The following is an 11,476-nucleotide window of genomic DNA, read 5'->3' on the forward strand; positions in this document are numbered from 1 at the left end:
TTTTTTAATTTTTTTCAAACACGAAAATAGATGACAGTGACAATTGTCAAACGGTTACATTTTCTTGTTAGGAGCGAGTAATTTTTACGAATCTATGGTTTTCGCGGGAATTCTACATATTTTGGTGGCTGGAAACTATTGTTTCCCATGGTACTCCATAAAAAATGTTTTACTTATTACTTAAAACTATCATTCAAGCCGGTAAAACTAAGTTTATAACAGGCAGTTGTTACAGACAGATACTTTTGTTATGTAATTATAATTACCTATCCAGAAATACTACCAGTATAAACAAGCAGATGTTATCTGCTATTGCTGACATAATTTAATTAATTAATAGGCTCCATTCATTAAAATATTAGGTAATTATTTGATGTCATCGTATAACCATACATGAAATCATAGAGTATATACTAACATACATAAAACTGAAAATTCGTACCTTCATTGGAATGACAGTGGCGCCATCTGGCGAAAATGGGTCGTACCGACTCTGAAACCTTCGTGGGCTCATGGACAACAACTTTGCTAAAGATCACCACTTGATCAAATGCATAGTTTACGATTCAATCCTTACTAAAATAATCGAAAATTAAATTAATCGAATCGAAAATAATCGTTTTTGGTCCAAAAGATCGATTCTCCGATTAATCGATCTTAGTTCGCCATCCGTAGATCCCGTGGGATTTCCGGGATAAAAACTATCTTATGTCCTTTCTCGGATCTCAGACTATCTTTGTACAAAATTTCATTAAAATCGGTTCAATGGTTTAGGCGTTAAGAAGAGACAAACAGACAAACAGACAGACAGAGTTACTTTCGGGTTTATAATGTTAGTAAGGATAAGTATTAAATACTTTAATAAACTTGAGGGGAATCTAATGTATCGTAGGTTATTTCAAAAAGTAGCATAAGGACAACATATATTCGAAATAAAATATTCGATGTAAGGAATACCGTAGCAATGATAATACATATTTGCTATGCGCTAATCCGCTAAGCAAATGTATTGGAAAATACGATTTTCTGCATGGATTTGCAAGAAATTTAGCGATGTTTTTATGATAGACTCCGATCGGGGCTTCACGTTGCTCTTTTCCACTCCGATGGAGAAAAGTCATTTTTCAGTAAACTAACCTCACTAGTCGTAGTAAAAAGTGTATGAGAAAGAAATTTCTTAAAGAAAAAACTCAGTAGTTTTTTAGTTATATACTTAGCTACGTTTCTTTTTACCACGTTTTTATTAGTTTTGCCAGTATATATGTATCTGGGTATGTAACGAAATATTTGAACTCGTTTTTTCCCCACTTTTAAAGGTTAGATTATTTAAAAATGTTGAACTCGTTTGAAAGACCCGATAATACACGATTTAAATATTTTTGTTCCAACCGCCTCATCAAGATCTGCAGGATTAACGATTTTTCTTTGTGCGATTTTAACGTGGTTTTTTAATTTGTTTTTGTTACTATAATTTATTTTAATTAATTGATGTCGAAATGCAAATAATTTCAAGGTAATTGATTGTAGCTATATATAATTCTAAAATGGTTCATATTTTCTGCTCAATTATTTTCATGAAACCAAGCTATTAACATGTTTGTCTGCACGATACGGCTACACTAACTTTGAAAAAGTTTTGGGCAATGGTTTCAGAGAATTTAACGGAGAATATATTGGGACTTTTCTAAATAGTATTTTTAGCACTAACTTATTCAAATTCAGATCTGAAATCAATCAATTAATCTGGCTAGAGACGGGAGCGTGGAAATTCTTATTATAATTTACTTATTTTTCAAAATGAATTCAAACAAATGTAATAAACAAAAATCCTAACTAAAATTCAACCGTCGAGTGTAGAGGTTGAAATGAACTTCGTGAAAGATTTAAAATCCCGTCCACAAGATCAAGATGTAAGCACACATTGGGACCCCTAGTTAAATACACTGAGGGCTCGTTGGAGCGTCTCAGAGAAAGAAAGGAATGTCCTATTTGACAAAAATCTTTCTGATCCTCTTCAAGGGCTTACACAAGTTTATATATTCGCAAAGCGTAAAATGGTATTACTGTGATTTTGGAGTGCTTGCTGTTGACTGAATAACTAGTTATAACAAGATTTTTCTAGTAAATATGAAGTTATCAATTGTTAAGCAGTTTAAAAACAATACATATAAAATTATTATTATAACAATTAATGAGTGAAACATATATATTACGCAGGCTCAAAAATATGACCCTGAGCAGACGGGTAATACTTACATACAAATGCAAATAAAATGCAGAATGTTTGTGGCTTGTTAAGCTCTGCATAAGATCTATTTCATTAATGTTCGAATAAATGTATTTGTAAAACTAAACAGCTTTTAATCGTTATGTTCTTAACGATACGTTTACTTAAAATACTCGTAAGTAGCGATACCAAGATAATTGCTCGCTAAGCAAATATATTATAATACCCAGAGGATGTTCTCAAAAAGTCTGATCTCAATAAACGAGCGAAGCCGTAAGAATACAATACGGCCCCGTCCCAAGTTAAATATGCCCTAAGTACCCATTGAAGTGGTTTAAGAAGGACCGGGGACCACCCTAAAAGATGTCTGCCCGAACATCGTTAGAACTCAGATACTGTTCACACGGTACCTTCATAATGAATGGAATTGAATAGCTAGACAGGTTAAGAATCCATTTTATTTAATGTATAGTGCTCATTTATAGCCGTTGCTGTTCACTTACGTGTAATATGATGAAATCAAAGACCTTTAAAAAATAATATGAAATATAATAGTAGATAGCGTAAGATATTTTAAAATGTATTTTTTAAATAAAATAGAAGTTAAGTTTTTAGAACTGAGATTAATCTAAATTAAAAAAATCTTAATATTTGAATTACTATAGAACAACATGCCTGTTCTGTTAGTTTATAATATTAAAAAGATTTTCATTTTTTCTTACTGTTCTGTATTTAAAATTCGTGTATCGTGTGCAAATTTGAATATTACATTAACCTCCACAAATATCGTATGAATTTCATAATTGGAAAAGAAATTCAAATATCGACTATATTTTGTTTAAAGTAAATCTTTTACAGAATTCTTTCTGTAGATACATAAATTTTGTTTTAGAAATATTGTGTTTAAATTTAGTTTTCCCATTTTTCCCATTTTAAAAGTCGCGTGGTGTTGTCTACAAAGCAGGGTGCTTAAGTAAAAATAATTTGTAGGAAATAAGCACGAAATTTACTGCGCCAGGGGCTCCCTGGACTTAAATTTATTGTACGCAGCGCAATTCGGGAATTTTAAACAGTCTCCCCGCAGTGCAGAGCGGAAGTTTTAGGGGTGGCATTATGTACTGGGACATTATGTAAGAATACCGATGACATATGACAGCGGTGTAAGATGAGGTCTCTCAGTCTGGGGGTCGAAGGTTCGAAATCCAGTCACGCATAGATTTTTCGAAGTTATGTGCTTATTATAAAATTAATTATTTCTTGGTTTAACCGGGAGAGAAACTCAGAAGTATAATTTGGGCTTGATTAAAGGTGATTTCATACGTGGCAGTGGCCATTTATCATCAGGTAGAATGCATATTCGGTTGCTACTTCTATATAGTATTATAGAAAAATCTACAAGCTTGAAAGTCTAAAAAAATAGAAACAAAGAAAGGTGTGCGAAGTCTACCAATCCGCACTTGGGTAGCGTGGTTGCCTATGACTTAAAACCCTCTCACGAAAAGGAAGATACGAGCTCAGCAATGAGACAGATACCTCAAAATTAAGGGACAGATATCTGTCTGTAATAATCTATCTATGTAATATAAGTATGTATGTAATTTAAATTACTTTGTTTACAAAGTAATATACCCTACCTTACGACGAGAATATGTAATGTCTGGTATTAAACAGTAGTTACAGCGGTAAACAATAAATTCGGTGGATTGTTGCCAAATGTTGAGACTCACTCCCTAAAAGCCTTCTCGGAATCCATAAGTAGGGAACGAGTCGTCGTAAATGTTCCTCTGTGATAGTTTTACTACGCTTTAAGTTTTTAGCGGTGAATATTTTTTCAGTTATTTTCCTCCACAACGAATATTAAATAAGGGTGCACACGCATTTTGTGTTTGTGCTAATTATATTTTAATTTTAAATTTTCTACTGCATTACATATTCATAAATGTGTGATGTTTTCTTTGTAACATTTACTTCCGAAGGTTTTTGTTTAGAAATGAGGTAAAATCATTATGATTGTGGGACAATCGAAATCTTTTTTAAATATTTTATTTTGCTAATAACCAAAGTTTTTAAATATTTGTGTGCATTAGGCATTTTTATTCATCAGAAAATCTATGTTAGAACTCAGTGGGATCTATCTGTGAATCTTGCTGTTTTTCGGAGATACTTATAGTGTTTTCCGTAACTTAAGTGGGCTGTATGACCTTTTGCTAGTCACTTTAGGAAAATATCTTAAATCTGTCAAAACTGTGTAATGTTCTTAAATGTTTCCAGGTCAGCAATAAAGCGTCAGAGGTTTGCTGTCAAATATTGGTGCCGTTACCCCAGTCGAAACAAGAGGCAATGAAACAGTTTCATAGCGGCCACTTGAATTTTTAATTTAATATACGGAAATTCTGGACGGAAATGTACTTTCGACAATGTAAATTACAGTAGGCATGGTGGCTTTGTGTATAGGTACATATAGTGTATTTACATACTAAAATACTAGGTGTAGTTTTATTTCTGTTCCGGCATAGTATATTCTCCTTTCTTATAATATGGAAGTAGTAAACGAGTATGCCATAAGCGTGGTCCATCTGGATCTTTTCCTTCGGCTTAAATTTCAAAGTTATTTGACAAGCCTTCAAGTATTACGTTTAGTTATGATATAAGTATTCACTAAATATTTGTACGGTTGATCGCATGTTCGATATTTGAAGTTACCAAGCCCAAGAACACATTATTTTTTATGTAAATTGTAAGGGACTACTATGTAATGTTTATTTATACGAATAAACACACTAATACTATTATATAAATAATACTAATAGTATACTAATACTAATAGTATATGCCGAATGCAATTACTATGCATGAAAAACTTTATAAACGCATTCTTTTACAAATAAATAAATTCATTCTTTCAAGTACTGTGTTTACAAAAGGGTGGAAATATAGTTATCTACAGCGTTATTTCTTGAAGGATGATTCTTTACAAAGCTCTCAGAAATGTATGAAGTATACCATCTGGATATTGCTAAAGTAGAAAACTGTAGCTGTGTGCTAATACCGGCAATAATTTATTGAAGGTGGTAGAACCCTTTGTGGTTCGACTCCGGCGGCATCACCGCCACACCTATTTCTACCTAATAACAGCAGTGTTAGGCGCTGCTGTGTTCCGGTTTGAAGGATGTGGTAAGGGAGACAGACATTTCCGAGGCATTCCAGCTTAGTCCTCAGGGGTAGCAGCGCATCTGTGGCTGACCTCAGGTAGGAATATCTAATCCTATCTGGGGTTAATTACAGATGTCCATGGGCGGCAGTAGCCACTTACCATCAGGTGGACTGCATGCTCGTCTGCTCCTCCTATAATATAAAAAAAAAGAATAAAAAATGAATAATACTCATACTAATGCCCTTTCATGCCTCGAATTGGTTAAAAATGATACACTAACAAAAAAGATATAAAGAAACTCGTCCTACAATATATTGGTCATATCTGTATCGTAAGTATATCATAAGCCTCTCTTGTCTCATCGGGTTATGTGGCCGCTGGTGCAGAAATAAAGAAATACATTGCTCAATTACATTATGATATTGGATGGGACGATCAGCACAACTTACTTCTAAGTCACTGAGTAAGCTTCATGATTTATGTAATGGGCATATATTTTTGTAATAAGGAAGGTATGAAAGTAAACTCGACGAAAGCTCCGTGGTGCCGGCGTATTGAAAAATATGATGAATTGGTAACTTTAAGTGCAAAAAGTGTTCAAAGTGTAAAATAAACCGATTTCTGGATCTTTTTTATATGGGATCGTCATGCCATATGACCATTTTATTAGATTTAGCGAAGGAAGTGTAAAAGTATAAAATGCTCCGATCAATCGAAATATAAGATTTCTAAAGGTAATGGAATCAGTTTACTTGGACTGCTCCAGTTAGTAGAGTTAAATATTTGAAGACTGTGAATTTCAGGTAACTTAAATATTATGAGGCTACTCTCTTAGTACTTAGGACAAGGCACTGTACTTAACTTCAGGTAGAATTCCTGTTTTATATGAAGTTGGCTAAGCTTTCAATAAGTTGCAGAGAGTACCTTACCATAAGATGGTCTACATACTCTTTTAGTATATTATCATTAATTTTGATTTTATTTTTATTTGATTTTGATTTCGTATTATTAGAGAGGAATACACGCTTTCTACACTCACAGCCCCACACTAGGATTCCCTGTATCGTGGGTGCTATGGACACACATAGAGAGAGACAAATACACAAACACCCAGACCCAGAAACAGAAATCTAAATTCATCATTTAGAAATCTGTCTGGCCGGGGATCGAACCCGGGACCCTCTGCGCGTTAGACCGGCATAGTGACCGCTCCGCCATGCGGATCGTCAATAAAGTTTAGCAGTTTAAAGAAAAGAAGTAGAAACTACGGTCACATAATATTAGATAGTCATACCCATAAATTATGCGTACTCATTATCACAGAGCCTCATCACATAAATGCAGTGTTAATGACTATGACCCTGAATCTGATTCATAGCTCCTAATGAACATGTAACGACCTTTTATCCTTTCCACGTATATTTCTTTCTCAATGGCACATTAGGGCGAATACCTGCGATAAATACGGGGCCATTGATTGCTCTTTAGGGTCTACGCTCAGGGTCTACGTGACAAACAGGGTGATAAAGCGGGTACTAAGTCGATCGATTAATTGGTCTGGCTCTTTAGTAAGCTTGAGAATGGGCTCGGTTTTAAATTGGTCATTATGTAAAGACTACATACGTATTAAATGTCTGGCTCTTTAGTGTTAATTTGCTAAGAAAAGGCTCGGTTTTAAACTGGTTATTACGTACGTGTATAGACATGTACTGTAATAGTTACATTTATAGATACATTATGAACGTATTCACTGTCTGGCTCTTTAGTGACTTAACTTGCTAAAAAAAGGTTTCAGTTTTAAATTGATCATTGAGACTGTGTGCCTATTGCAGTTGTGGATAAATGATTTACGTATTATGTTTCCGGCTTTTTTGTGCTTACTTGCTAATAAAGAGCTCAGTTTTAAATTGGTCATTACTTATGTTTATTTATTATAGTTGAGGAAACATTATGAACGTATTAAATGTCTGGCTCTTTAGTGCTAACTTGCTAAGAAAAGGCTCGGTGTTAAATTGGTTATTACGACTATGAACGTATTCATTGTCTGGCTTTTTAGTGCTAACTCCCTAAGAAAAGACTAAGTTTTAAACTGTTTATTACGACTGTGTATACTGTGCCTATTGCAGTTGTGGATACATTATATACGCATTAATTAACTGGGTCTATCGTGCTTACTTGCTAAGAAAACGCTCAGCTTTAAATTGATCACTACTTATTCCGTATGTGTGGAAACATTTTGAACGTATTAATTGTCTGGCTCTTTAGTGACGTAAGTTGCTAAGAAAGAGCACGGTTTTAATTTGGTCATAACGTGTGTGCCTATTATAGTTGTAGATAAATTATGCTTGTATTAAGTATGTGGCTCTTAGTGTAGTAATTTGTTAAGAAGGAGAGCAGTATTGAATTGGATATGAAGTTTCTAAGTATGTATATGGACATAACTCTAACAGGAATATATTTTTTTGTTGTTTTTTTTAGAAATATTGAAATTGATTCTGAAGTACGGTGAAATATATGAAGGATGTGCTAAAGTAGACATTTTTAAAATACTTCGTAGAGGTTTTAAAATACTTCTTAGCATCTTAGGGATAGAAACTCACCTGTGACTGACCATTTATTATCAGGTGAAATGGACACTCGAATGCTTCAATCTCTGTTAAATATATACATAAAGTATTATTTCGGTGTACTTTGACATGTTACATAAATTTTCTTCATAATTTTTGAATAACATCATCATAATATCCAAAAAACACGTCATTCTTAGCTGAAGTTGATCACAGATGAGTTGATGATAATAATAAATTGGAACACCCATTATTGGTATCACAGACTTAAAACCAGAAAGCTGCAGATATATCTATACTAATACTAATATTATAAAGAAGAAAACTTTGTTTGTTTGTTTGATTGTAATGAATATAGGCTCAAAAACTACTAGACGGATTTCAAAAATTCTTTCACCATTCGAAAGCTACATTATCCACGAGTAAAATAGGCTATATTTTATATTAAATATATTTGATAAATAGATTTTAAGCCGGTACATAGTTTTCCGGGTCAGCTAGTAATAAATATTTAGATAGAAATTAGTTTAGGTGTGGAGTCAATGAACACAAATTACGAAAAGTACTTCCACTGAAAGTAGTATAATACACATAAGATATAGTTAAATAACTAAGTTTCAAGAATCATATCACTTTTACCTGTCTAGAATTGACCAGGTATCTCAAATACTTAATATTAATTTTCTTATGTGGTTTCTAATGTTTATTCTTATACCAATTTTGGTTAACAGTTCAATGAACTTGCTAAAACAAAATAAATCTAGAAACAAAGAGATAGACTCCGTGGGGTAATCCGATGTTTTAATGGAGTAATTAGTATTGAAAATCTTTGTTTGGATACATTTAAGTCTAGACGAAGTTAAGATAAATTCTTAGACGTAAACAGAGGCCAAAACCTTAGATCCAAGCTTAATAAATAACTAAACATTCACAGAATTTGTGATAAATTGAGTTGGGTAGTAAATAAAAGTATTTAAATTGAACATGATTGGGTATAATCTGAACAAAATCATATTTTATTTGAGCTATATTTAATTATGTCTCCTATAAAGAGTTATTAAGGTCAACTAATTGTGTTTTAGGAATAGTAACGCAGTGTATATTAAATACATTTATATATAATTAAGTGGACTTGGGTAAACGTTATATTGCTACAAAAATCTCTGTAGTAGAGCTATCTACCCGGTCCAGAAACTATATCCTATAAATATATAACACATGTATTTTGTTGTTGTCATTCCCTTGTACATCTCTTATTGTTTACTATCCTATAAGGGTGGATTAAAACGTAGAATATTGTCTCTAAATCTAAAATAAGTATGGTCATCGTATAAGCAATCCCTCAATGGAAAATTTAACCACCTTAATTATAAAAACTTGATCGCAAGGCTAATGTTCTTTCCGCGATAAAGTTTTGTCTTAAAGGGTTCGAAAAAGTTATAGTACTTCAGGGTAGGGACCCCTCCGATTTTAATCGGTAATGGCCAAAGTTGGACGGAAGCATGCCTATGTATAAATTTTATCCCCTAATTCTGTAAGTTGGACAAATTAGAGAAACACTGGGTTGCTGTGAATATCTTAGTAATATTGTAGGATACGCATCCACCAGACGGGCGGATGGCTTTAGTCCCACAGCTGGGACAGACAGGAGTCTGAACGATCGTCTGAAATCTAAGGACGATGTTCGCACTAGCTGTAGGCCAAACAGATCAGGCACATACACGGCACGTACCTTAAATCTGCATACAGCCTCGATGACTCCCACCGGCGATAGTTCACAAGCTCGATGGTTGATGATGTCGGGTTCTGGGATGATGGGGTTCGAAATTTTGAAGAATAACGGATTCGTTAGCAGCGCGCGCGCGTCCGATCGGTGTTCGGTTAGGAGACGTTAATACGAATGTGTCGTTGGTGACGGCCGTGTATGACAGGTGAAATTATCTGTCATCCGTCACTGTCATGACCATAGGCGAGATTAGAACATCGAATTAGGATTTGTATTTGACTGTAAACAAACACTTTACAGTAACGGAACAAATATAATAGTTGGGTTGAAATATATTGTGTATGGTAAATCCATAGATTAGTAAAGATACTTCGCCGCCTTGAAATTGAATGAAGCCACAAACGGCTAATTAATAAGTTATTTTTTGAATTCTTGACAAATAAAAACATTTTTAGAGAACATTTACGAATAAATAAATAATACTGCGTAATTTATATAATAAATAAATAATTATTTCAAATATTTTAGGGACATTTTAGCACGGAGACGTGGCAAAACTTTTTACGCAACTATTTCAATTCTCAAAACTGGGTACATTTTCTTGTTAGGAGTGAGTAATCTTTACTAATCTATGGGTAAATCTAAATAGATTAAAAACTTAAAACATATCTAGTATTTTTTGCTCTACTTTTCTCCGTACCTACTGATTTCTCTCACAACTCTTCTTAAGGGTATGTGAAGTCTAAAAATTAGCACTTCGCCAGCGTGGTAACTATATACTTAATCCTTCTCACTCTGAGAGGACAGCCATGCCCAGCAATAGGACATTAATGGGTTGACGACTATCAATCGCGATTATTTTTCAATAACTATTTTCAAAAAATGTCAAAATGTCGTTATATTGATCAATATTGTATCTGCCCCACCCATCATATCCATATTTTTACAAGCTTTTAATTAATTTGCTTTGATAGTTCGTATAGGGTTTGATATTGCAAGTTAAATTGGATACATTTCTCGGTATTCGTTTGAGCTGAAATTTTGCAAACATATTTGGTTCAGATGACATGGCATGATTATATTAGTAACATTATTCTTAACACGTTAGCTGCGGAACGCGGCTTAAAACACCTCGTCCATGTCTGGTCGTTATAGCGGTAAGAAAAAACTTTAACTTCTCTGTGGTGCGAGAGGCATAACTTCCGTCTGGTTCAGTGTAGGAGAGTGATAACTATATGTTTGTGATGTGCTACTGATTCCTAGTTCTATGGTACACCAACCTAATGTCGGGTTTGTTAGACCTCGTACCGCACTGAACAAATAATAATGCTAACACAGTGCGGAACGAGGTTGGGAACGCCTCGTTTCCCCACGCACCTCGTACCGCACCCCACGCTAGCTTCACGTGGTTAGTGTTGTGCAACGCAGTCGAGGCTGCGTAGCGACGAAGTAGGACCGCTGTCTTTATGTTGAAAATTATCATGTCGAAATGTTGCCGAAAAAAGTTGATCATGGAGGAAGATGAAGAAAAACCGGTTGAAAAATCTGAGCCAGAATCAGAATACAGGAAGATATTTCAAAAACAGGTAAGTCACAAATATACTCTGTCTAGGTGAAAGTCCAGTAGTGAAACTTGGCAGGCTAGGCGTATATCCGTATAGTAAGAAATTACATTATAGATAATTACGTTTCCTGTTATGGTTCAAACAAAAGTTAAGTAGCTACATTATTGATATAGGAAACGTAGGCAAAATCGTTACCGAGTATTCCGATTACTCTTTACCCTGATCTACTCGCTCCTA

Source organism: Epargyreus clarus, unplaced genomic scaffold (genome assembly GCF_041222505.1).
Source record: "Epargyreus clarus isolate Ecla_fem2 unplaced genomic scaffold, WU_Ecla_fem_2.2 ptg000005l, whole genome shotgun sequence".
Lineage (NCBI taxonomy): Eukaryota > Metazoa > Arthropoda > Insecta > Lepidoptera > Hesperiidae > Epargyreus > Epargyreus clarus.